This window comes from Phocoena phocoena, chromosome 2, assembly GCF_963924675.1.
Source record: "Phocoena phocoena chromosome 2, mPhoPho1.1, whole genome shotgun sequence".
NCBI classification, from domain to species: domain Eukaryota; kingdom Metazoa; phylum Chordata; class Mammalia; order Artiodactyla; family Phocoenidae; genus Phocoena; species Phocoena phocoena.
This window is the reverse complement of record NC_089220.1, coordinates 28,293,403-28,321,353: the sequence shown is the minus strand read 5'-3', so window position 1 is coordinate 28,321,353 and position 27,951 is coordinate 28,293,403.

Sequence of the window (27,951 nt, the reverse complement as noted above, 5' to 3'; positions counted from 1 at the left end):
CCTACTTGGCTATTACAACTTAACTAATCACATCTGCAATGACCTCTTTCTAAATAAGGTCAGATTCTGAAGTGCTGGAGTTAAGATTTCAACATATGTTTTTGTGGGGAACATAGCACAATTCCTAACAGAGGCATTTTTGGAACATGGTACGAGTAAGACAGGATTCAGTGACCCAAATGACCCAGAGAATCAAATTGTTACCTGCTTGGCCACTACCTTCTGAAAGTCAATACAAATCATCAGGCTCCAGTTGATCCAATTTCCCAGTATATTAGCCAAGCCTGATTGGCCAAACCTTTCTGGCCTGCTGGTTTTTAGAAGTCTAACCCCAGGGTCATGCTAACTGTGGGTCACTCATTTCCAGGAGACAATATTTCTCTGCCTTTTCTTCCTGAGCAGAAACTCCATGATCAAAGATGCATCACTAGGGCAAAAAAGTCATTTACTTCTCAATTTCTGGCCCTTTGTGGTAAGAAATAGTTTGAGTTCCAGGGTTGGCAATGCCACTGATGCTATATCAATGCTTCCCATTTTTATTTACATCATGACAGACAGTCGGGGTAGGGGGGAAAGGTAGGATTTATAAAGCCTGGGGAAAGGGACAGGGGCCCCTCTAGCCACCGCAGGCCCTGCCCAGCTTTCTAAAGACTAAAGAGATCACCACCTCAGGCCACCCGGCACCTAGCTACTCATGGACACTGGGAGGGAAGCGTGGGTCTAGACAATTGTACTCATATGTCACCCTAGAGGCAGGACTCTGACTCTACCACCACCATTCCCCCCCTCAGTGGATCCTCATTTGGTGTCTCTAGACTTTTTCCTCATATGCATGAACACCTGATTCAACTGAATAAAAGGAAAGAACTGACCTAAATTATATTACCTCCATGAAGAATGACCACAGTTCTAATTCCTTAGGGGAGGAAATTGTTCACAGGTAGAATAGACCTAAGGTGTCTAAGATGACAAAGCAGCCCAGTTCCTGGTCCAGGATCAGAGCTAGAATCCATGACCACAGTCTTCTTCTCCAGGTTGGAGTCCTTCCTCATGGATGACGTAGGTCTCAGCACAGAAGAGATGGCTGGTTTGTGAGAAGGGAATGGGCTCTTATGAAGCCTCTATCCTGGATTGTCAGCTTCCCTAGGCTGCAGTTTCCCGAAGTAGCAATATCTCCTGAAAGGCACGGATTCCTCTCAAGTGCCTCCTCCCCCAGGCAGCCCTCCTTGACCATCTAGTCTGAATCTGGTGACCCTTCTCTGTACTCTGGAACTCACTTTCACCATGGCACCTATTGTGCTATAGACTGACTGTCTCTCTTCCCAGGCAGCAAGTTCCTGGCTCTTACATTCCTTTTATTGCCTACAATTAGTCCCAGGCAGGCACACAATCTTATTGAATAAAATGAGTGTCACAAATCCCTTTGTGGGCAGTGGATGACTACTTCCACAAGCCAGCCTCCTTAAAAACCACACAGTTTCTGTCTGGTGCCCTTAACCTCTCCCTGTCTGCTCACACCTGGTTCCAGGCAGCTATAAAATTGGCTGTGCTCTTAAACTCAGGAAATACCCTGGCTCCTCCTCCTTCCTGCCTGCCAAGCCCTATTGCTCAATTCAGGTTTCCTCAGTTTCCATGGGGCCACCACCTACCAGGATCTTCCCACTGAGAAGTGACTGTCTTGAAAGGCACTGGTGACACCTCTGCCCGTGGGTGGCTCGCCCCTCACTCCTCCCTTGCAGCTCGTATGTGGGCCAAGCCTGGCCACCCCACCCAGGTCGGTACCTGGGGCCTCGGGCCCCTGCTTATCAGGGAGAGGGTATCGGGCCATCAGTGACCTCCATTCACCTATTCATTCATATATTTATGTCTCTCCTAATTTATTTATGTATTTACTATAACAGCTTTGTTGAGATATAATTCACAGAACCATAAAATCCACCCCTTTAAAGTGGGCAATTCAGCAGTTTTAATCTATTCACAGAATTGTGCAACTATCACCACTATCTAATTCCAGGATATTTTCATCAAACCTGAAAAGAATCCCCAAACCCATCCCCTTCCCATTCCCGACCCCCCAAGGCCTTGGCAACCACTAATCTACTTTCTATCTCTATGGATTTGCCTATTCTACACTAGCTATGTCATATAAATGGAATCATATAATACGTGGCCTTTTATATCTGGCTTCTCTCACTAAGCATAATGTTTTCAAGGTTCATTTACTGTAATATTTATTAGTAGTTCGTTCCTTTTTAGAGATGAATAATATTCCACTGTAGAGGCACAACGCATTTTTATTTATTCATTCATTAGTTGGTGGACATTTGAGTTGTTTCCACTTTTTGGCTATTTGAATAATGCTACTATGAACATTCACCTACAAGTTTTTATGTAAACATATGTTTTCAATTCTCTTGGGTATATACCTAGGAGTGGAATTGCTGGGTCACAAAGTAACTTTTCGTTCCACTTTTTGAGGAACTGCTAGCCTGTTTTCTAAAGAGGCTGTACTATTTCACAGTCCCACTAACAATATACAAGGGTCCAGTTTCTCCATAGCCTTGCCAATACTTGTGATTATCTGTATTATTTTAACCATTCTAGTGGTATGAAGTGGTATCTCATTGTGGTTTTGATTTGCATTTCCCTGATGGCTAATGATGTGGAGTATCTTTTCATGTGCTTATGGATATGTCTATTTAATGCCTTTGCCTACTTTAAAAATTGAGTTATTTGTTTTTTTTATTGTTGAATTGTAAGAATTTTTAGGGACTTCCCTGGTGGTCCAGTGGCTAAGACTCCATGCTCCCAATGCAGGGCGCCCGGGTTTGATCCCTGGTCAGGGAACTAGATCCCACATGCCTCAACTAAAGATCCTGAATGCCACAGTGAAGATCCCAAGATCCCGTGTGCTGCAACTAAGACCTGGCACAGCCAAATAAATAAATAAATAATTTTTTTAAAAGAGTTTTTATATATTCTGGCTACAAGTCCCTTATCAGATATATGATTTGCAAATATTTCCTTCCATTCTGTGGGTTGTCTTTTCACTTTTGTGATGTTCTTTGAAGCACAAAAGTTTTAATTTTTTTTTTTTTTTTTTTTTTTTTTTTTTTTTTTGGTGGTACGCGGGCCTCTCACTGTTGTGGCCTCTCCCGTTGCGGACCACAGGCTCTGGACGCGACGGCTCAGTGGCCATGGCTCACGGGCCCAGCCGCTCCACGGCATGTGGGATCCCCCCGGACCGGGGCACGAACCCGTGTCCCCTGCATCGGCAGGCGGACTCTCAACCACTGCGCCACCAGGGAAGCCCAAAAGTTTTAATTTTAATGAAATCCAATTTATTTTTTTCTTTTGTCACTTGTGTTTTTGATGTGATATCTGACAAACTATTGCCTAATCCTCAGTCATGAAGATTTACTTCTCTGTTTTCTAGGTTTATAGTTTTTAGCTCTAACATTTAGATTCATGATCTCCTCCCTTCATTGGTTTATCATCTCCCAAAGATAAATGCATTTTACAGCACATTCGTTTGGGATAATAGTCTCTGCATCATCTGTTGCCTTTATACTGTGATGAGACACTTCCTTAATAAGGTTATTCATATTTAGTTGTTCTGTGAAACTGACATTTACCTTCAACAACTTTTGGCTTCCATTATGTCAAAAACAAACACATATGTAATAAAATATGTTTTCCAGACTCCAATCAGACTTTGCCCTGCCACAGAACAAGACTGGAGACATCCTAGACATTGAAAACTTTGGAGGTATTTGGAAGCTTGATAATCTCCCGTGACCTCAGTCCAGAAGAAGAAGGAATATAAGTGCAGAACTCTTCAGTGGGGGGCTTGATGCTTGGCAAGCTGTTACCTCACCACAAGCCCGACCACCCAGGGCCCTTTCTGCGTCTGTGGCTCATTGTTCCAGTGGTTTTGATTATTCAATTCAGCCATTATCTGAGCCATTGTCTGCCAAGATGTTTGGGTTTGGAAATCCCTCATTATGCCTCTGAGCAAATGATAGCACATTTTCTCTCAAATCTTGCATTCGTTGCTCTTTGACAGTTGGTGACAAAATTAGTCTTAATTTCCTTGGATGTTGGTTTTATATGGTTGTTGATCTTCTTCAAATGGTATGTTTGTTCCCCTATTTGTCAGCGAATCCTTCAACTTATTATTTATTTGAATCCCTTCTGAAACAACAAACAAATTCATTAAAAAAAAAAATCAAACTCTACTTTTCATCTGGTTAAATTTCCTGGGATTTAGATTTAGCACAACCGGAAGAATAGTGCCAAAAAGAAAGACAGTTTAAATCCAACATATCTTTACTTTACCATTTTTTGAATCAAACCTCCCCCAAACAATGTATTTGGCAAGGGCTACATTTATAAATTTCTACAATGAGATAATTACCTTCCCTAGGGAAAAGCAGCTAAAATCTGGCCAACCAAAGTCTTCACTTTCCAGTAAGCCAGCCCACACAATATGCAGACAGACAGCTTGGTCATTCTTCCAAGAGAGATTTTGAAGCTGATCTGTGATTATCTTCTGTTATCCAATAAATGGAAATAACATCCATCACCCAGGAAGCCACGTGTGGGGAAACCTACAAAAGACCACAGGACACATAAGCTCTTGGCTGTCAAAACTCCATGCCATTTCGAGGTGTGGATCCAAAGATGGGCTTGGCTTCCTCTGCTGTTGATTTGCTCCTAGAAATGCCAGGCGCTCCTGGTCAGAACAGAACAGGACCCGAATCCCAAACTATAGTATGGAATCTTGTCCCCTCTCACTCGGCATCAAGATGTTCTTTAATAGAAATAACTGGGGTAATAACATTCCTGTAAATATCATTTAATATTGAGCCCTTAAAAGATACCTATGAGATATTATTGATCTAGTTAAAAGGAGCAGCTATAAAATGGTATGTATATACGATGGCCCTTTTGGTAAAGTGTTTATATATGTTTTTAAAAGTCTAGAAAAGAGATACATTAAGTATTTTCTTCAGATAAACTACAAGTTTTCCACTTTATACTTCAAAAAAATTGTAATGAATACATTTTACTTCCATAATAAAAAATAATAATTGGACTAAATCTATTTTTTTTAGAAAAATAGGTCTTACCCTGAACTCAAATGCATGTTCAGAATTTTTAAAACATGTGGCAAAGATTACATATTCGAATCTGCTACTCTGCAGGAAAACTTAAAAATAATCAGCCTTTAATGGTGGAGAACCAAGCCAAATGTCTGCTGCTCAAGCAGGCAGGGCCCAGCCCTAAATTCCAGGTCACAGGGCAGTTTGCCAGGGCAGCTGGCTCATGGTGCTTCTGCCCCCTGCTGGATAACTTAGGAAAGGGCAGTCTCAGGTCTAGGGAGTTTCTCCAGGGCTAAGGCCATGGAGAGATGAATGTTTAAGAGCCCAGTGACAACTGGAAAAACTGGCCTCATTCCTCAAAACTATTCTGGAAGGTCTTGCCACGGGGAAACTAATCATGTAGCAACCCATTCATGCTCCCTCCCTACTTTTTTAACATATATATTTATTTTTTAAATGTCCCAAACCTCATTCTAAGTATTTACATGTGCATAGGACTTAGAATTGTTTCTGTGCCATGCTCTATTTTATAGTATAAATTGTATTGTATTGTACTTTTATTCTTTGACTTGCTTTTTTCACCTATCAGTATATCCTGGCAGGGTCAGGACTAGGGTGAGGCAACAGAGACCTGTATGACCCTGATAATGGCTTCCGCATTTTGTGCCCTTTGTCAGTACATACAGGCCAGCTTCACTCTTTTTGACCCCTAAATAGTATTCTATGGTATGAATAGGCCATTATTAACCATGTCCCTCTTGATGAACCTTTAGGTCGTTTCCAATTTTTAGCTATTACTGAAATACTATGTTGAAATCCTTACAGATGCCTCCTTGTGGATATAGTCAAAGTTATATTTTTTTTACTTTATGGTTTGTGTATTTTATATCTTGTTTAAGAGGCCTCACCTACTTTAAGGTTACATAGTGTCTTCCTATATTTCCTTTTCTTTCTTTTTTTTTTTTTCATTCTGGACCTCAGGTGCAGAGTTGAGTTCATCATATTCCTCACCTCATCAATTCATACTCCACGTAGTTGTCATTAGTCCATATAAGACATTTTTTTAAAATTCCCTTTTGTCCCCATTTTCCACTCCCATTCCCCCTGCCCACCCTAGACAATCCTCCTGATGTGTTTAATAGTTATAATAGTGTTTGTATGTTTCCTTATAAAATATGTAGTGTATATATGGAATATTTATATAAATGATATTGTGCCACAGACCTTATTCTATTTCTTACTACTTTCCTTCAACACCGTTTTACAGGCTATCCACGTGGCTGTGGTACATGCAATCTCTTGCTCCTAATTGCTCTACTCATCCCTTCCCCCAGTAGGGAGCCCCTGGAGCCTTCAGATCCCATTAGCACAAACAGCCTTGCAAGGGACAACCTCATGTATGGTTGGTCCTATGTGAGAAGTTTTCTAGGGTGTATTTCCAGATTGCTTACCTTTTCTTCTAATACTTTTTTTTTTTTTTTTTCTTCTATTCACATGTTCATCCACATTTGGTTAGTCTGTCTGAGCATGTTTAGCTTTTGCTATGATCTTGACTCGATTCATTCTTGAAATTTTCTTTCGGCAAAAAACATCCCTAGTTTCCATTTTGATCATGTTTCTTTGACATTGTTTGAGCTAGGGTTTGGGGTGGGGAGGTGTTTATTTTGTTTGTTTGATTTGTGTTAGATGATAATAACGTGACTTGGTTTGGGTCCCTCCTAAGACAAAAGTGAAACAAGGACTTTGGTGACAATAGTTTGTTTGGGAGGATATTCCAGGAAGACAATGAGGAAGAGGGGAGAGTGATACAAGGGAGAAGAGAAAGCCAATGAAAGATGCATTGCTGAGCTGGTTATCACTGTGGACAATTGGCACAATCTCCCTGGAGACCCTTTGAAGAACCATATAAAAACCACCTAGAATTGTCCCTCTGAAGAATGGGAGGTTGGGACATTTATCCATTAACCTTCATTCTCCACTGGCTGAGAGTTGCCCCTTGGGACAGACAGACAGACACACACACACACACACACACACACACACACACACACACACACACTTTCCTGCTGTGGCCCTGCCTGCGAGTAAACTGAGCAAGCTTCCAAGCTTTCCAAGGAGCAAAGCTGAGTGACTCGCTGGTGCTTGAGAAGGGAGGCCATCAGCATTCACAGGAGCCTTGACTTTCGGCTGCCCTGTGGGTGTGCACGTCTTTGTCTGCCAGCTGCTCTCTGACCCACTTCTTTCCCTGCACTTGCTATTCATGTATTGACTACATCTGACCTCTCTGTCCTGACCCAGCAAGACCCCCTCAAACATCTCCCTGGACTGGACCTATTACAGCCTTCCCCCTGCCTCCCTGGCTTCAGGCCTTCTGCTCACCCCCCTGTCTGGCCTTCAGCAGACCCCTCTGAAAACTTGGCACTTTCCTCCTGCCCGGCAGATGTGTCCTTTTTATTTCTCTCTCCGGCTTCACTTTTACTTTCTTTCCCTCCTCTCTCCCCTTTTACACTGTAAGCCTGCCAGGATCCCCAGTAGCATCAGTGAACCCTACTCAGATCATTTGCTTACCTGCTGTCACAGAAAGTGCCCATATTCAGCTTCAAATAATAAAAATAAACAGAACAATGTCTAATACTATTTGAGCACTTACTAAGTAGCAAGCACTGTGTGAAATGCGATTTAGTCATTTCCTTATTTTATCTTCACAACAACAATCTCATGAAATAAGTACTATTATCATGTTAATTTCACAGACAAGGAAGCTACCTTGGAGAAGACGACTTACCTAGCTGATGGCGATGGTCCTCAAGTGTGGACATCTGGCCTTGAGGATTTCTTTTCGACCACTCCAGTTAGCTCAGCCATTAACTTCCAACTGACCCTGGGAGAAGGGACTTCACTTCCTGTGCCTGGTTTTTGACTTTTCAAATAGAACTGTCTATATGGTTCCTTTTTTTCCCCTCACAAGATTATTGAAAGTATGAAGTGATATTTTTTTTAAATAATCAATATAACAGCTTGGCTATTTTTTCTTATTTGTTTTGTTTTGATTTTTGTTTGTTTTTTGTTTTCTTGGTTCTTTTTTTTTTTTTTTTTTTTTTTTAAATTTATTTATTTATGGCTGCATTGGGTCTTTGTTGCAGTGCATGGGCTTCTCATCGTGGTGGCTTCTCTTGTTGCAGAACGTGGGCTCTAGGTGCACGGGCTTCAGTAGTTGTGGCACACAGGATTAGTTGCTCCGCAGCATGTGGGATCTTCCCAGACCAGGGCTCGAACCCGTGTCCCCTGCATTGGCAGGCGGATTCTTAACCACTGTGCCACCAGGGAAGTCCCTGTTTTCTTGGTTCTTGATGTTACCACCATGTGATACTTTCTTCCCAGGACCAGCCCTAATGGATTTCTCCCCCAGCCTCCAGATACCTGAAATTCTACAATTAGAGATTTATTCATTTGATGTCAGCACACAGTTCTATGGGAGAGGATAGGGAATAATACTTCTCAGCCATTCCTACCTTAGCGTGAGTGAATTTATGACCTTTTCTGAGAGCTAGTTTTGAAAGAGGAGATAGGGAAGAAACACGAATGCACTAAGCCTGGGTTAAAGGGAAGCCACACTAGGTCATCACCCTAGAAAAGCTCTTGCACCTGTGCACCAGGGTTTACATGCAAGAATGTTCTTGGCAGCTTTGCTCCTAATAGTCTCAAACTGGAAACAACCCTATCCATCAAGAATAGAATGGAAAAACGCATTGTAGTGTATTCATACGAGGGAATACAATACAGCAATGAAAATGAGTGACCTACAGCTACAAGGCCAGTGACGTTTGAATCTCACAGACATAATGTTGAGGGAAAGAATGTTGACCCAGAAGTATGTATTCAGTAGAAATCCATACATGTAAAGCTTAAAGATAGGTGGTAAGATTATGAAGATTAAGAGGGACATTACTATCATGAATGTCAGGATAATAGTAATCAATACTAATGGGGAGGGAGGGGGTCGTGACTACTCAGGGGACACACAAGGGCTTCTTGGATGCTTATAGTTACTATTTCTTGAACTGACTGTTGGTTATGCAGAGAGTTGCTTTACAGTTATAGTCAGCCCTCCAGTGTCCATGGATGTGGAACCACGATCCAGAGAGCTGACTGTACTATACTACACCGTTTTATATAAGGGACTTGTGCCTCCGCAGATTCTGGTATCCGTGGAGAGTCCTGGAACCAATCCCCAGCAGATACCAAGGGATGACTCTTAGTAAACTATTTTATCTCCCTCTTTTGAAAAACAAAAAGAAAGGAAGGAAGGAGGGAAGGGAGGGAGGGATGGAGGAAGTGCAGGAAAGCCAGCCCCCCAAAGCAGACCTCATTTCTTTGTATAGCTAATCCAGACAGGTTCTAGGAGACCTGGAAAAGAAGTGGTCGTGTTTGGGACAGGTGGCAGAAGGCTCTGTACTTAGCATCTGTGGATATTCAACTGCACTAGATACTGCCAAACAGTTTTCCAAAATGGTTTAACCAATTTATTCTCTTACCAGCCAAGAGTTCCCATTGTTTTGCATCTTCACTATCATTTGATATTGTCGATTTTAAAATTTTTGTTTCTTTTGTAAGATGTTTATGGGTATCTCATTATTGTCTAAAGTCGCTTTATTCTAGAAATTAATGTACTTGAGCATCTTTTTGATATATTTTTTTGTCTTTTGTGAAATGCCTGTTCAAGCCTTTTGCCCATTTTTTTCTGTTGGGTTATTTGTCTTTTTCTTATTGATTGATTGGAATATGTATATTTTAAATATTAGGGCTCTGCTAGTTGAAAATATTTTTTCCCATTTGATGACTTGTTGCCTGTATTTTTCTAGGTGGGAGGGACAGAGGTAGCAAGTGTTTGCTGCCTCTGAATTCCTCTGCCTACTGCTTGGGTGCCTCAGGGAGTTTGCTCAGCCTTCTTGGGCAGTGGCTGCCATTTCTGATGCAACTTAGAGTCCCTGTTCCCACAACCAGTGGCTCTGCTGTCCCTTCCAGTAGCAAGCTGCCCAGGAAGCAAGTGACCCCTGTGAGAATAACAATGTGAGCCCTGTTTCATGTTTTCTTTCCTCCTACTCTCTTTCCATTAGCAGAGAAAATGAAGTTTTGGCACTGTCTCCACTGCATAATCCTTTACTTCATACATCAGTGCCAAAGAGAATAAAATAGGAAAGGACTTAGAAGTCGGCCAATTTCTGAAGCTCTTTGTACTGGCCTGGATTTTACTGTCTGGACAATAGGAAACGCTACCTGAGAATGGTGAGCACGGCTGTGCCAGGGCGGATCGAGGCGCTCACACCTTGCCAGGGGGCAATGGGTCACATTACCTGCATCAGCCTGTGAAGCGGACATAAAGAATGTTACTAATGGGCTAGGAGGTCATTAGCAACCCTTCCTGCAATACCTATTTGAACTTGGAAACTGGCTTCCAGAGAAGTGAGAGGTACTTGAGTGGTAGATGTACTATTATTCTACGCTAATTCTCCCTGAGAGGAGGCCTGACTTTCTGGTGAGGAGTATGTGGTAGATCCTGAATTTATGGTCAATTTAAATCATTAATTTTCACACGTGACAGGAACAAAAATTTTTGAAGTGTAATTCATCAGCCCCCCACCCCTTAGTCCTCTACAACATTACCCCTTCTCTCACCCCAAACTCTTGAGGACAAGTCTTGGTTTATGTGAACTGGAAACCCAGTACAGACTATGGCGTGGGGGAGAGTGGAGAGAGGCCACCACAGGCTGCGCCCTGGAGATCTAGTTCGAGGCTGGAGAACTTGCTGTCTTTCAGGCCATATGGACAATGTTAGTCCTTCCTCAACTTACGTCTCTGAGGAGGTTTAGTAAAGGCTTTGCTGACCTCAGAGATATTTAATAAAGGTTTTGTTACTTTCAAGGCTGTCTAGAGTCATCTTCTTTTTTTTTTTTAAATAAGCTTTTTTTTTTTTTTTTTGGCCATACTCCACGCCATGCAGGATCTTAGTTCCCTGACCAGGGATCGAACCTGTGCCCCCTGCAGTGGAAGCGCAGAATCAACCACTGGACCGCATGGGAAGTCCCTTGGGTTTCTTTTGACCAGGATGTGGCGCTAAGGTAGGACTTGAGGAAGGAAACAGAGGCTCAAATGTATCTGGGTCATACTCACGTGCCTCCCTTTATCTGCACCAGCAGATCCTCTACACAAACAACATGCATTCTTCTGGTATGGCTGGACAGGATGTAAAATTCTTGGAAGCTGGGACCCATGGGCCCCCCTGGACTTCCTCACAGGCACAGCCAGAAGTCTGCTCCAGCTCTGAAACCTGCAGCTGCCCTGCTGGCACCCATGTTGCAGAAACCATTAGACCTGTGGGTCCCCCATACACATGTGAATTGTTTCTGAAACCTTAGGACAGAACTTTACATTGAGCCTTATCAGATTCAGTCCATCGTTCCATCCAATGAGGTCTGTTTTAGGTTGTTTTTTCTCAGAAGCCACCCCTGAGATGAGAATTTGAGTGCAAGTACTTTATTTAGGAAGTATCCTGGGAAGCACAAGTGGGCGCTAGAGGAAGGGTGGGCCCAGCTGCTGCCCCTCACCAGTGAGGTTCAGCGATGGCGGGTGTGCGCCCAGCGGCACCCAGAGCCCTAAACCGACCTCCAGAGCATCTTGGCCACTGCTTCTCTTCTGCCTTCCAAATCTCTTGCAATTTTTCTGTCATGGCCAAGCCTAACGTGAACAATACAGGGGAGGGAATTCTGGAAAATGTAGCTCCAGCAGAGCTATGTTGACAGGGTACAAAACCCTCCACAGTTCTCCCAGTGACTGCAAAGAGGATACGGTTCTGAGTCCACAAATTCTGACTTGAAGAACAGCATTTTCTTTGTTTTCCACATCAATTGAGTTTCCGCCTCTGAGCCCCATTCTGACAGACAGGCAAAATACAGTCGTCCCTCGGTATCCTCGGGGGATTGGTTCCAGGACCCCCCACGGAACCAAAATTCTGTGGATGCTCAAGTCCCTTTTATAAAACAGCCAGTACAGTCAGCCCTCAGCATCCACAGGTTCCACACGAGGTGAAGATTCCATGATCTGCCCCAATTCCAGTCAGTGACAGTTGAAGGTTAACACGGAGACAGACACCGTGCCTTTCCCAGGACCCTTCGGATCTGGTGACAGCTTTGTTCCCATGACCCACTTAGGACATAGGACTTGTTTGCACGGCTAAGGGCCCCAGTGCCTTTCCTCTCTGGGGCTTTGCCACCTCCCTGGGGGCCCTACCAGGAAGCCAGGACTAAAGGGCATCAGTTCCCTTCAACTTTCTTGTTAAAGACATTCCACTGTAAAACGAAAGACTCTACCTTCTGCCCTTTCATACACCTTCTCTGAGGTAATAAAGCATAAAGCTCCCTGCTTGATGGGAAAGAGAATACCCAGGGAGAAAAAGTTCATCTTTTAAAATGCTATCCAAGCACCTGGGGTTGCGGTGGCTCTTCCTCTGTGTCCGGACAAGGACACTTAAGTGGTAACAGCAGCTGGAGCTGGGAGCCAGCGTTCCCCTCGGCTGTCACCACCCTCTCTGCCTGGCCCCCAGCTCAGGACGCTTCTCCTGGCTGTGCTGAGGCAATGCGCTGGGAAGGGAGTGGCATCAGAGTGAGGCCTGGAGTGGGTAGGCGACTCCTGGATACCCTGACCCTGAGGGACTGAGAGACACATGCTGTTGAGGAAACGATGCATCTTGCTGCCAGCGGCACTGCTCCTGGTTGCTATGGGCCTGGCAAGCCTGCCTGTTCCCGTGACCCCGCCGTGAGAACTGCTGATCACTTTGTTTTATCTTCCCCCCCGCAAAGAAAATGCTGCCACTCAGTCAGCCACCATCGCAGGGCTTGAAAGAAGCAAGATCTGCTAAATGAAACGCACTTTCATACGATAACTGACAGAAGCATAGAGATTTTAAAAAATGAATTAAAGGAAAAAGCCCATCTCACTGGATCTCATAAGTGTGGCTACCTGGGTGCCTGACCCACACAGGCCAAGCCCTGGGAACCATCAAAGCAGCTGGATATAAGTCTAGGCAGACCTGTGGGTCTCAGTTAAAGCTGCAGAATTAAAGTTAGTGCAGGGAAGCCTCCAGGGGAAAAAAAGCAGCAAGTTTCAAGCATTCCAATGATGCTGATATGCAGTGAGCTGGGCCTTATGCTGTTCTTTACAGTAAGAAGTGATGCATTGTATGTATATACATACATACATACGTGGTATAAGGAGACTGTGTGTGCACTGGGGACCTCTGTAGCATTGCATGCACCACAGAGCACAGAGAACAGAGTTGGGTGATTCCATCACCTATTGAAACATCTGTCACTAAAGAGCTACTTAATGAGAGTTTCTTCTGGCTGAGGCTTAAACTATAAAATTCTTGTTTTAATTAATTAACTAATTAATTTGGCTGCACCAGGTCTTACTTGCAGCACTCAGGATCTTCGCTGCAGCGTGTGGGCTCTTAGTTGCGGCATGTGGGGTCTATTCCCTGACCACGGATCGAACCTGTGCCCCCTGCATTGGGAGCGTGGAGTCCCAATCACTGGACCACCAGGGAAGTCCCTAAAATTCTTAATAATTTACTCAGAGCAATATAACTTCCAACACGCAAAAATGCTTACGTCTTCCTTCATATGTTCATCTACCCACTTTGACTACGTAGCCGTCGTTCAGCTGTTTCTCAGGGCGATGCTCAGCAGGCTGCAGCTTAGCCATCCTTTTCCAGCTAGTTTCCGAAAATAGTTGCTTAACTGAACGTTCTCTCCGAGAGAAATTTCATACCACTGTCAAGGATTTGGCCGCACACTGTGTTTTAGACGAGTTACACTTGACACCCCTTTCAGTTTAATTCCTGATTTTATTATACATACCTCTTCCCCCTGCCCTTCCCTAGGTGCATCCTCCACACCCCCCATGCCCCGCACATGTGCTCAGTGGCGTTGTGCTGTCAGAAGATACTATTGTAGTGTTGGTTTAATGATTTTGTGTTCAGGTTGATGAACTCCACTAAAGGATGTTTGTTTCTAACGATGTTTTTATTAGTGATATCAGAAAAAAATGGAGAATGGCTGTAGTTGTGAAGGGATAACTGATTAAAAACCTGAGTATGCTGCTCAGGTGACACGGTGCTATTCACGTGCACACCAGTGAGCATCTCCTGGTTCCAGTACAGCACCACTTGGAGCATAAAGACACCTAACTGGTACTATAAATACAGTCTTTAGCTATTTGTATTTCTATATAATCTGTACATCTCTACATCTTTTATGACACTGTCTCTTGCCATGATAAACGCTGAAGCAGCTGTTGATTGCCTCACCACTGAGTCTGGTTCTGATGAGAATACATGCTGAGGTGTGGATTGGCCGCTCTTAATCCACCAGCTCTTGCCCACTATAGCTGGGCAGTCCTCTCCAGAGTATCAGAAGTTCTATGAGAGGAGCCTCACAGGATTGGTGGAGCAGCTGGGGGAGAAACGAGAACTATTTAAAAGAAGTGTTTGACAAATGAACTTATCTATGAAACAGAAACAGATTCACAGACATAGAGAACAGACTTGTGGTTGCCAAGTTGGGGGGTGGGGTGGGGGAGGGATGGAGTGGGAGTTTGCGATTATCAGGTGCAAACTATTATATATAGAATGGATTAAAAAACAAGGTCCTACTGTATGACACAGGGAACTATATTCAATATCCTGTGATAAACCGTAATGGAAAAAAATATGAAGAAGAATGTATATGCATATGTGTGTGTGTGTGTGTGTGTGTGTGTGTGTGTGTATAACTGAATCACTTTTTGCTGTACAGTAGAAATTACCACAACATTGTAAATCAACTATACTTCAATAAAATAAATTAAAATAAAAAAAGAAATGTTTGAGGCTAAATGATGCTGGGCTTCCTCTTCTCCTGGATTCTCACATATCGAATGTGGAAGAGGAAAAAGGAAAAAGCAAAGCGACAGCATTTAAAGATATTCCTGTGGCACATGCTTTTTCTCTGAAGTTCTCTCCTCTAAGCAATAATTCAGCCAAACTCTTGTTTTAAGATTCTTGTGAAATGACAAGATCACAGTGAGGATGTTATTACTGCAATAATGTATGCTTCATTTTTCCGTTACTGAAGGAGAAAACTCTCTGGGGAGTGAAATTCAACACTCAATTTAACTATAGCATCTCATAATAATTCACGTTGGAATGTGAAACCAATCCAGTTAAGAAAACGTCCAGATAAAATGAAATGGGCCATGATAATGGTATGGTCTCTCAGTTATGGGTCTCATGTTGTGAGGATTACAAATTCTGTCCTAAATGTTAAGTAAGGTTCTCAGTAGCCCTGGTGGTAAATATAAAGGCAGTCACTTCACAGATGAGAAAATTAAGACAAGGGTCTCTGTGACTGGTTCAGGATGAATGAGAAGTCGCAGAAAGGATGCAGATACTGAATTCCTGGTTTCAGCGCCTAGCCTCAGCTGCTTATCTAATGCTGCAAATTCTGACCACAGAGTTAGGAGGTTTGACTGAGACACTGTAGACAAATTGAATTGGGAAAAGAGCCCCTAGACTTTCTGCTAAATCATAAATATATGTTGTGCTCTCACTCTTTACATATGTCAAAGATTGTGCTAGCCACTGGGCTTCTAAAAATGAATAAGATACAATTCTTACGTTCAAGAAACTCAAGTCTAGTAGTGGGAGAAACATGCAAATAATCGTTACTACACCCATCTGCTCACCCTACCCCCACTCCTGGCCTAATTTGCCCTAAGGTCTTTCCGATTTCAGTTGAGATAGCCCTTCCTCCAGGAGGTCTTTCTAGATCCGTCCCCCCAACCCAAGTCAAGGATAGGTTATCCTCCTATATACTCCCATAACATCCTGTACTTCCCCTATATATGTAGTCCTGACAACGCAGTGCTGTATCTGCCTGATTACTTGTCCTAGTCCCTTCTAGACTAAGCTTGGTAAAGGGAAAATTTGTGCTGGTCTTTTTCACCATGTATACCGCAACACCTGCATGTAATGGACAATAAAGAAGTATTTGCTCAATGAATGAATGAATGAAGCATTTATCACCAATCTCACTCCTTTTGATACTTACCACATACTGCATATACTGTTACTTCCCTGTCTTCCAAACTGGATTATATATATATATATATATATATATATATATATATATATTTTTTTTTTTTGCGGTACGCGGGCCTCTCACTGTTGTGGCCTCTCCCGCTGCGGAGCACAGGTTCCGGATGCGCAGGCTCAGCGGCCATGGCTCACGGGCCCAGGGAAGCCCCTCAAACTGGATTATAAACTTGCTGTGTCAGGAACTCTCACTTACATATGATATACCACTTAGCACCTACTATGGTGTTAAACACACAATAGGCATCCATTCACTCGCTTTTTAATTTGACAAGTGCATATAGTGTGTTTACAATGAGGAAGATCAATGCGGAGTTTGGGAGAAGGGAGGTTGGAGAGGAGGAAGCTGGAAATGAGTCTGATTGAAACCCCCTAACTACTTAATTTTTTTTTTTATCATACAGTGGGTGTAGATGTGGCCATAATCACAGAGAAAAAAACTTATATATTACCTGCTTAGTAAAAGATGTTTGTTATATTTCCAGTTGCTAAGGGAGCAAAGAATCAACGTTTAAAAATAGATTTTTGGGGCTTCCCTGGTGGCGCAGTGGTTGAGAGTCCGCCTGCCGATGCAGGGGACACGGGTTCGTGCCCCGGTCCAGGAAGATCCCACATGCCGCGGAGCTGCTGGGCCCGTGAGCCATGGCCGCTGAGCCTGCGTGTCCGGAGCCTGTGCTCCGCAACGGGAGAGGCCACAACAGTGAGAGGCCCGCGTACCGCAAAAAAAAAAAAAAAAAAAGATTTTTGAAAAGCATCTAACGTGGAGGAGCAAAATGAAGAGAGCAGGAGAGAAATAATATGACCAAATAATTACAAGGGACCAGTGTCTTAGCAAGGGAGGAGCTGCCTCATGTATTCTGTAATATGTGTGGTTTGGTAGAGATGAGATGAAAGCGTCGTCTTCCCTCCTGTTAAAGGATAACTATTTTTAAAGAGTAAAATCATGACTCATACAAATGGAAAATTAGCGTGTGTCCAAGATTTATTTAACTCATTAATTAATGAGGGTACCAGTAAGATACTACAGCTGATTCAAAAGATAATCTGGAGAGTAGACACATACATATTTCAGCAACGCTGAAATTAATTTGCTTAATAGACACAGCACTGGTTTCTTAGGTGAGTGGGAGAGAGATCAAGGGTACTACAGGAACAACCTGCATTTATATTTCTATGGGCAAGGATCATTTGCACTGCTATCAGTTTCTTTGCAACACAAAGTTGTAAATTAGCTCAAAGACAATGAAAGGCGGAGATATTCTGCTAGACTGAGCACCTAGTAATCTTTCCCACCCGTTCCAAGTCTTTCACAATTTTTCCCGACACTAATAAAGCCTGCAACTTGTCCTCCAACATAAGGCTTCACTGTGTGAAGGCTTAGTGCTCCTCTGAAAAGATTTCAAAAAATAAAGGGTTTTTAAAGATTAACCATAGGAAGCTAAAATCTCTGGGCTACAACGGATAAAACCATTGAGTGGAATAAAAATCTCAGCTCTATATAGATGCTTGTGTGTTCCAAAAGCCGACCTGATCTTTTTTGGGGGGAATGTAGCTCTCATGTCCTCCTAAAATAATATATCTGGCATTTAACTTTTCTGTTATCATGAAATATTTTATGAATACAAAAAGTTTATAGGATAATATAAGAAACGTCCAGGGAATTCACTGGTGGTCCAGTGGTTAGGACTCCGAGCTCTCACTGCTGAGGGCCTGGGTCTGGGAGGTAAGATCTGGCAAGCTGCGAGGGGCGGCCAAAAAAAAAAAAGAAAAGAAAAGAAAAAGAAACATCCAGATACCACTCAGTTTGAGAAATACAGTTGTATTTTCCCACTTCCTGGATCTTATTTCTCTCCCTTCAGAAGTAACCATTCTCAGTGTGGATTGGCAGTTTATCATTCCCTTGCATGTTTTTATGCTTTTACAACAGAAGTTGTACCCATAAACAACATACAGTATTGTTTTGCATGTTTTAAAACTTTATATAAATGGAATCATACTGTTGTTTCCTTCTGTAACTTGTTTTTTCTGTTCAACATTATGTTTCTGAGATTTCAGATTTGATATTATTTTTGTTAAAAATGATGGCTTAGAAACGAGTGCTTGGTTGGGAACAGGAATGGGAACCAGGTATAATTTTGATCCATTATTCATTATTATAAAAGTCCTTGTCTTATAGGCATAGAAACAGTACATGGAAAGGACGGAGGTGATCAACTGATGGCAGTATTTTAAAGAATTTCGAAAAAATGTTCTAGGAAAGGTAACTTTATACACTATTATTTAAATAAATGGTAGCTTAATTTACTACTATTTTAAAAACTAACCAAGATATTTGATCTTGGGAAAATCATATAGTTTTTCTTCTTCTTCTGTACAATGAAGGAGCTGAGTTAGATCAGAGTTCCTTAAAAGGTTTTTTGTTTTTTGTTTTCCCCATGCCTCTTTTGATGCACACAAAAATCTCAAGTCCTTCTCTAAAATTATTTGGAACTAAAAAATAAACTAAATAGACTTCCAGTAATGGCCAAGTAAGGAGACTGGCAAATCCACTCCCCCCAAAACCAAACTATAAAGAGGGACAATAAACAACCATTTTACACTCTGGAAATTGACCAAAGGCACATAACAACCTGAGAAGCATTTATGCTTGACATGAACTGCTGAATTTCTGGTAAAAACAAAGGGAATTTGAGATGTTTTGGCCTGGAGCTACTCCTATTCCCCCCCACCCCCACCCCCAGCTCAATACATGGAGGTTCTGCCAGGAAGGGGCAGGCCATGAGCAGCTTTTCTGCTGTCGCCAAAGGGAGATGGTTTTTTTTTGTTTGTTTGTTTTAAATTTTATTTATTTATTTTTGGCTACGTTGGGTCTTCAATGCTGCGCTCGGGCTTTCTCTAGTTGCGTCGAGCAGGGGCTACTCTTCATGGCGGTGCATGGGCTTCTCATTGCTGTGGCTTCTTTTGTTGCGGAGCACGGGCTCTAGGCGCGCGGCTTCAGTAGTTGTGGCTCGCGGGCTCTAGAGTGCAGGCTCAGTAGCTGTGGCGCACAGGCTTAGTTGCTCCGCGGCATGTGGGATCTTCCTGGACCAGGGCTCGAACCCTTGTCCCCTGTATTGGCAGGGGGATTCTTAACCACTGCGCCATCAGGGAAGCCCAGGGAGACGTTTTATCTGGAGCTTTATCTGGTCCACACTCAGAGGTACTGCCAGTGGAAGTGACATCTCCAGTGCAGGTGAGCAGGAGAAAGTCAACAGCTTGGCCCCACTAGCCTGAGGCTGCAGCTGTGGTTGGAGCAAAGCATAGTCCTAATTGAGGCTGCATACAGGCAGAGTGGAGACCAAATTTAGCTCAGGCAGGAAGAAAGCCAGTGAGCAAGAAGGAAGGAAAGGAGGCAGGAAAAAAAAGGAAAAACGGAAGAGAAAGAAGAAAAAGAGAAGGGATGAAACAAAGAAATAAAAACAGCAAAAACAACAGCCCCAGGGCGGTAAATTTCAGAATCCATGTTTGTTACAATATATTCTCTAACATGTCAAATTTTCAACAGAAAATTATGGGATCTGCAAAGAAACAGGAAAGTGTAACCCATACTTAAGGGAAAAAAGCAGTTAATAGAAATGGCCTCTCAGTGTTCCCAGAGGTTGAAGTTAGCAGACAAAGACTTTAAATCAGCTTTTATAAACATGTGCAAAGAACTACAGAAAAGCTTATTTAAAGAGCATGACAACAATGCATCAACAAATACAGGTTCTCCATAAGGATACAGAAAATTTTAAAAACAGAACCAAATGAGAATTCTGAAACGGAAGAGTACAATAACTGAAAAATTCACTAGAGGGGCTCAACAGCAGGTTTGAGGTGGCAGAAATGAACTGGAAGATAGATCAATAGAAATAACTCAATCTGAAAACAGAGAGAAAAAAAGACTGAAGAAAAATGAACAGAACTTCAGAGACCTGTAAGATACTAACATACATGTAATGGTGATTCCAGAAGGAGAAGGGAGAGAGAAAGGGGCAGAAAAAATTTTTGAAGAAATAATGGCTGAAAACTTCTTAAATTTGATGAATGACATTAATCCACAAAGCTCACTAAGGGAATATTAAGATCTTTCAGATTTTTCTACTGTATAATCACTGAGGCAGGAGATAGATGGGCCCCAATCTGAACAGCTGGTGTTTCTCCCCTGTGGACAGGTACTCAAAAGTAGCAGGAGCTAGAGAGGAGCTGAGCCCTGCCCAGATAAGAGATAAAAGACCACATATTTCTCATTCTCAGAGTCAAGGAGACCTTCCCGACCACACACACACACACACACATACACACACACACACACACACACACACACACACACGCAGAAAGGCTCCTTGAAGGTCAAAAAGGGAGGGGGCGCCACCGCATAATAGGTGATGTAGAGGCCTACCCATAGGCCTCTTTACTAGAATCCATCTTGGCTAAGAGATGCACACGCACACATAGGAGGACCCTGAGATATACCAAATATGGACTCAGAACAAGATGACTGGCTAAAGGAAACCCAGAAGAAATGCCCCATAATAGTGATTCAAACGACCACGAGGGCACGACTCTCTCTCTAAGTCCGCCCATGTGTCTATCCACACGTACCCTTTTTCCTCCTAATAAATATTTTACTTGTTTCATTACTTTCCATCTCTATGTGTAAATTCATTTCTACACAGCTCATGGGCCAGAGCCTTGTCACTGGCCACTGGTCCCTTGTGGTCTAGTGGCTAGGATTCAGCACTCTCACTGCCACGGCCCGACCTCAGTCTGGCTGGGAACCGAAATCCTGCTTCAAGCCACTGCAGGCTGAGGCCACGTGAGATCATCACCACTTTTTTTCCTCACTTGCACTTTATTTCAGTGCAAGTATCCTGCTCCTCAACACAATATCCTTGTTATATTGTGATTTATAGTAACAAATACCTATTTGGTCTTTACCCATTTCTGGCACTAAGTTCCTTTTTAAAACCCTTGGAACTTCAAAAGTGATGAGGGAATCAAGGTATCTTTTGTTATGTTCATGAGGTGACTTTTGGAAAGCCCACTGGTAGCCTAAAGATGGGAGCTGGTTGCCAGGGTAACCAACCAAGTGATTAGACGGTTGGAACTTTCAGTTTTCCTACCCTCCCATCTCCAGAGAGGGGAGAGGGGCTGGAGACTGAGTTCAGTCACAATAGGCAATGACTTAAATCAATCGTGCCTATATAATGAAGCCTCCATAAAAATCCAAAAGGACAGGGTTTGGAGAGCTTCCAGGTTAGTGAACACGTGGGGAAGCAGGGAGACTGTCCAGCTTGGAGAGGGCATGGAAGCTCTGCACCCTTTCCCCATACTTGCCCTATGCATCACTCTTATCTGACTGTTCCTGAGTTATAGCCTTTTATAATAACTGGTAATCTATTAAGTAAAATGTTTCTCTGAATTCTGTGAGCTGCTCTAGAAAACTGATTGAATCCAAGCAGAGGATCATTGGGACTTCCAATCTATAGCCTGTTTCTCAGAAGCACAGGTGGACTTTCGATTGGCATCTGAATGTGTGTGTGTGTGGGGGGGGGCAATTTTATAGGACTGACCACGTAACCTGTGGGATCTGATATTATCTCCAGGTAGATAGTATCAGAATTGAGTTGAATTGTAAGTCACCCAAGCTGGTGTCTGTGCATTGCTTGGTGGTGTGTGGGAAACTCCCCTAACTGGAATTGGGTGCAGAATCCAAATTGGGTGCAGAATCTTAGTCCCCCTAGATTTAGCATCCACTGATAATTCTTGTCTGATCCAATCTTTACTATGAAAGCTGTACAATACTCTAATATTTTACATTTAGTATTTATGATACTCTAGTACTTCCTCTACATTTATCAGCTAGCTCTCAGCATCCTACTGTAAGGAAGAACACTCCATTCTCTCTGTTTGCTTATTACTGGTTTAGATTCATAAATTTCTATGTTTATGATGTTTGTAAAGCATTATTGTAATTAATTATTTTGGTGCTCAAGTGTCCCAGATTTGGCCAGTAGGATCCCCTTCAAGCTGGCTTCTGTGTCCCTGTGACATACTTCATCATTTTTGGTGGCAAAAAGATGTTCACTAGACTTCCCTCGCCATTCAGTGGTTAAGACTCTGTGCTTCCACCGCAGGGGGCATGGGTTTGCTCCCTGGTTGGGGAACTAAGATTCCACATGCCATGCAGTGCAGCCAAAAAAATGTTCAGGCTCATCTGGTTCGGGCTTACCCTGACCCAGCCTTGGAGTCTACCATTTCTCTCCTTTTTTTTTTGGCCACACCATGCAGCTTGATCTTAGTTCCCCAACCAGGGATCGAACCCGGGGCACAGCAGTAAAAGCCTGGAATCCCAACCACTAGGCCACCAGGGAACTCCCTTAGTGGACATATTAGGTTATCTACTGCTGCATAACCAAATACCCCCAAACTTAGCAGCTTAAAACAACGAACAATTATTATCTAACACAGTTTTTGAGGTTTAGGATTTGGGGAGAGGTTTAACTAGGTAGTACTGGAAAAATTTCTCTCCTCTCATGAGGACACAATTAATACACTCATTTCTTGAATTTTTGGAAATAGGAACTCATTCTGGGGAGAAAAATCACACTTGTTACAAGGAGTTCACAGACCCTCTATCAAGAGAGTCAAAACTAATTTAATATTGCAGGGTTTCTTTTCTACTTTGAGAGAGTCTTTTAAAATCAAGTTCTAGACTATATTTTATGCTATTATTTTTAGTCTGTTAGAGTATTTTCTTTTCCATTAGTTAGTTCAATTTATTACAACAAAACGTTATCGAAGGTCTACCTGTACAAGACAGATAAAAGAAGTAAGTTTCTCCTCCTGCATGAAGAAGTTTGCACAGTAGTATAATCCTTCTAGTTCTTTCCTGAAGCTTTTCTGAAGTAAAAATTTCAGAGGTGAAGCTACCAGGAACTCCAGGCTGTTTAATGATTCTTGCCCACTTGCTCACAATCCCAGTCGTCTTTCAGCTACTGAATACTATGACTTATGCTGAGCTATTAGCTCTGACATGAATATAATATAAATAGCAATTATTTCACCTGCCTAATTCAGAAGGGTCTCCCTTAGGGTTTGAAGTCCCTGGGGAATCCCAGCTATCCTAGGAATTAACCTTGCTCAACCTAGTTCAACACAGAAGGAGGCAATTAACAATTATGAAATTGAGATGCCAGGTCACACTGGGTAATCCATCTTTGAAGAAGTTGGGATTCTTTGCAAAAGAAAAGAGCCCTGTTGTAAGGGAAGGAGTCCTGGGCCAGCAGTCTGGAGAGACTATGTAACCCCAGCACTTCTCCTAACCAGCTGAAAGGTAGATGGTCCAATCACAGCAGTTCTCCAAGCCTCAGTTTCCTCGGCTATAAAACGAAGGGTAGGCTTGTCGGGCCCCTAACTAACTGTAATTTTCCAACCTGAGGTTCAGGGAGAAATCCATAAAACAAAATTCCTTCAAAGTACTGCTAAAGGGCTTCCCTGGTGGCGCAGTGGTTGAGAGTCCGCCTGCCGATGCAGGGGACACGGGTTCGTGCCCCGGTCCGGGAAGATCCCACATGCCGCGGAGGGGCTGGGCCTGTGATCCATGGCCGCTGAGCCTGCGCGTCCGGACCCTGTGCTCCGCAATGGGAGAGGCCACAACAGTGAGAGGCCTGCGTACCGCAAAAAAAAAAAAAAAAAAAAGTACTGCTAGAAGTGAACTCACTGGTCAAGGTTGAACGATTTGTTCTTTGGGTCCAGGTAGTAGGGGCTGCCATAGGCCACCAATCCCGGTTAATTTATTAATACACTTTGCCCATACATGTGACTAGTCTTTAAACCTCCGCACCTTCCCAACCTTCCACGGAAACGCTGTGACCCAGGCAGGTCTGTAGCCTAAACTTCAAAAGCCCGCCCCTGGGAGGGGAGGGGGTGAGGAGCCGAGGTCTAATCGTGCGCCTGCGTACTGAGGTCGGAGGGCCGAGGTCGCGCGGCGAACCCCTCGCCAGCTCTGCAAACCGCGCGAGATTTCCTCCCGAGCTCCTTGGCGGTGAGTGAAGCGCGGGGCTCCGCCGGCCGGGCCTGTTAGGGCTGGGGAACCCGAGGCTGCGTCGGGCCCTTCAGGTGAGGGAGGATCAAGGAACCAGGGTGACCTCCCGGCTTCCTCCCGGAGCTGCTGGCGACGCTAGCATTATTGCCTACGTCACTGGGATAGGGAATGCTCGAGAAGCAGAAGCAGAGATTTTTTTTTTTTTTTTTTTTAGAATTGTTGGTAGTAAGCAACCTCAAGCTTGGACATAATTGTGTTTAAGGTGTCCTTGGGATGTTCACTTAACACATATTTAATGGGCACCTACCATGTGCAAGCCATAGGGGGTGAACATAAATCACTGAACTAAACAGGCACGATTCCCTGTCTTGGTGTTTACATTCTGGGAAGTCAGTCTGAAATTCTGGGTTGTAGACGCAGATTTTTAGTAATTTACGTATGAGTGGTTGGTAGTAGGAGCCATAGAAGGTGAAGCCACTGAGAAATGGAAGAGCCATGCAGGAATCTCCACATACTAGGGGAAAGGAAGGAAAAAAACAAGTCTCAAAGGAAAGGAGAGCGACCGTCCAGAAAAAGTGGAGGAAATCCCAGAGATTTACACGTTTTGTAATAAGGCCGTGGGCAACAGTCATTTGTGGCAGAATAATTGAGCAAGATCAGGGTAGAGAAGTTTTTTTTTTTTTTTTTCTTAAAGGTGTTAGGAATCTCATGTTATGGCAGTGGTGTGTGTTGTGTTTGCCTGTGGGTTCTAGTGCAGTCATTACCAGTTGTGCGACCATGGGCAAGTTATTCAACCTCTCTGTGCCTCGTTTTCCTCCTCTATAAAATGGGAACAGTGACAGTACCATCCTCAGAGTGTTGTTGGATGGAGGGGTTAAAGGAGACAATGGCTATTAAGTCTTTAGCCCTGTTCCTGGCACTTAGGTACATTCAGGAAACAGGCTGAGAGAAGGAACTTTCCCAAGATCCCACGTGATTAGAAGCAGGATATGTACTCTGCTTTGCCTATTTGGATGCCCTACCCCTTATAATAGGCTGCGAGGTAGACATTAAGATAACACACTCTTTTTGACTGGCACTAGAATTTTTCAGTTGATCATTGATCTGGTATTATTTTGGAATATTGTTTACCACCAGTTAGGAACCTACGGGCAAATATGGTCTGCTTGATGTCAGTCAATAAGGACTTGAGTTTTTTTTCCCTCCCATTTGGGATGAATAACACCACCACCACCACACCTCCTTTCAGATCTAGAGCTGGTGTATCATATTGTATATTTTAATTTTGTGACTAAATTTCTTTATGTTTTAAATGTGTTGTGCTATGGAGGGATATTGCACGATTATCCTACATTAGTTAATTGTAGTGTTTGATACTTGAAAACTTTCTAATTTAATACAGAGGGAGAGAACTTTAATAGTGTGCTTTTCATGCTGATAAGCAGTATTTGGACAAATCTACAGTGTGCATAATTTCAAGTAATAAAACATACATTGAAAGTAATTAGGGAAAAGGGTGGCAAATATGAAACTTCATTTGGAAAGACTCCTTTGAAAATTTAGCCATCTTGGTGCTGTTAATCACCACTTAAGGTCAGTTATCTTTGGATCCAGTATCAATTTGGAAAACTTTGCCTTTTAACCCTATGTAATTTACACACATGGTGATTCAATAGGAGATTTTCTTTAAAAAAATACATTTAGCCCTGCAAGACATTATGGACTTCTCGCTGTGATGAAATAGGATGCACACAGCACCACCTTTAAAGATTCTTGCCTAAAAAGTCTGAACCTGCATCTAATCAAACCTCTAGATCTAACTACCTGTCAAGGATAAGAGGGGAGATAGAATAATGAAGTAAATGACATTATGAGAAAAAAAATAAAAATAGGGACTTCCCTGGCGGTCCAGTGGTTAAGACTCCGCGCTTCCACTGCCGGGGCCACGGATTCCATCCCTGGTCAGGGAACTAAGATCCTGCATGCTGCTCAGCCAAAAAAAAAAAAGACACTATGAGGATGCAATCAAAGGTCATTCAACAGACAAAGGAATGAAGAAACATGTTTTTTCAACAATCAGTGACATGAAATAAAAAAGGGGAGACTCAAAAATACAGTATATGGACCTTGATTCTAACGAACCAACTGTAAAAAGATGGAATTTGAATGTGCACTAGGTATTAGATAATGTCAAGGAATTACCTGGACTATTAATTCTGTTATGTTAATGGCATAGTGTTTATGTTTAAAACAACCTGTTGTTAGAGATGCATAACTGAGGAATTTTTGAATAGGATGATGTCTGGGATTTTGTTTTAATGGGAAGCTGGGGAACACAGTCCTTAGCTGGCAACATTGTGTCCGAAAGGAGAGAGTGTATATTGAGAGCAACCAGCCATTAAGGTCACAACCAGTGAGATTATAAATATATACATTATAAAAAGTAAGGAAGCAAATAAGATGAATATCCATGTTCTTCATTCTATTTTATGGAATGCCACTAACATCAGACATTTAGTTCTTAATTAGGAGCAGAATTCCTCTCCTCTTGTAAAGGGTACCTACAGAAGAGTTGAACATTATTATGTGGCTATATACGTGAAAACCGTGTTTGGAGGTGATTGGAGGGCAATAGTGGAAAGAGTGAGGACAAGTGAGATCTGGGATGAGGAGATTTATGTTTCAGTCCTAACTCCTCTGCTTAACGGCTATGTGATCTTGGGTACAAACTGTACCTCAATTTCCATTGTAAAATAAGGATATTACCTATATACTTTGTTTTAAGAAAAAAATAAATCTGTGTGAAAGTTCTCCATAAGTTATCTCCATATAAATACTATGTTACGCAAGATTTGAAAAATACCCCGTGATGATTATTTAACATTTTTCTGAGAAGTATACATAAATCTCAGGTCTATATAGGAAACTCAGGTACTATATGGGATTAGAGAAATATGAAGAAATTCAAGAGTCCTGCAAATTTAGAAACTAGATTAGGAGTAGAGTCATGAGTAAATGAAATTACCCAGTGATACAAGGTAAGCATTATTAAATATCAAATGGATCTACAGATGGTTGTCAAATGTCTAAGTGTGCTGCTGTATAAACTTGGAAATGATGCTAAGAGCTAAATATATTGCAACTGTTGATAAGCAACAAGGATATATTGTATAGCATGGGGAATTATAGCCACTATCTTGTAATAACTTTTAGTGGAGTATAAGCTGTAAAAATGTTGAATCACTATGCTCTACACCTGAAACTAATATAATAATGTAAATCAACTATAATTTAATAAAAAATATGTTGCAATTGTAAAAACATGTCATTGATATAATTGTTGTTCTTGGGCTTCTCAACATTATTAGGTACTAAAGAGGATGAAATAAAATATCTAATGAGAGAAGACAACTAGTAAATAATTTTAAAAAGGATAATATTTGCTTAGTAACTTAAAAATCAAACAACTTAGACATATAGGATGGAAATTTTTATGTAGTAGTTAAGTGATTGGAATGTCAGACAGCTTGGGTTTGGATCTCAACTCCACCACCTTAGGAAAGTGCTTGAACACTTTAAGGCACATTTCC